Genomic DNA, 927 nt, shown 5'->3' with positions numbered 1-927 from the left:
AGTTCTACAATTCCAGATTTGAGTTCCTTCAGAACTTGGGTGAATAGTATCTGGTCCTGGTGACTTTTATTACTGTTTAATTTATCAATTTGTTCCATAACCTTCTCTATTGACAGCTCAGCCTGGGACAGTTCCTCAGATATGGTAGTGTAGTGCTCTTACTGAATATTTGAAGAATAAGTTCTACAAGTGCTGATGTGAAAAAACAGGTAAGAGAAAGGCAAAATAACAGTTAAGAAAGGCAGTCTTCATGAGTGGACCAAGGGAATGAAAAAAAAATCATGACAGCAATGCAGGAAACCCAGCAAAAAATAAACTTGTGCTGTAGAACAGAAATAAATAAATGTAGAAAAAAAGTTATAAAATAACAAAGTCAGAACATAGGAAGTATTAACATAAAAAAACACTTAAAGATGCGAGTGCTTAGCTACTAGCATGTTAATATCTGGTGATTTGCTATTTGAACAATAATTTAAGTAGCACAATGTTAGCACATCATTTACTTTAGTTCAGGACAGTAAGTCATAAAAATGCCATTTTTAAAATAAGCACACTTTAGGAGTGAAACTACATTAAGTGTGGGGACCAAGGAATAGAGTAGTATGCGGGCAATCAGAACATCAGATAAGAAATTTGTGATTTGCCATGAGATTATGTGTAGACATGTTGCAGCTATGGAAGCTGACAAGGAATTCTTCTAAACACCAAAAACATATGAGAATTATGAAAGATTCTGGGATTTTGTATGTGTAAAATATTTCACTGAATCAAGTCTCCTTTCGTGCGGTTTCCCCTTCTGCCACTTTTCCAGGGGCTCACCTCTGTCATCAGGTCCCCAGTTCTGCCTGTCTGTCCCTCTCCTACCCCTCCTTCCACCTGGTTATTCCTCCCTGCAAAAGTTCTCCCCATCCTTCCCTTCCCATTCTG

Source organism: Lepidochelys olivacea (assembly GCF_965140295.1).
Source record: "Lepidochelys olivacea isolate rLepOli2 genome assembly, chromosome: 3".
Classification (NCBI taxonomy): domain Eukaryota; kingdom Metazoa; phylum Chordata; order Testudines; family Cheloniidae; genus Lepidochelys; species Lepidochelys olivacea.
The sequence above is the reverse complement of the archived record's forward strand: the minus strand, read 5'-3'. Positions refer to the sequence as shown.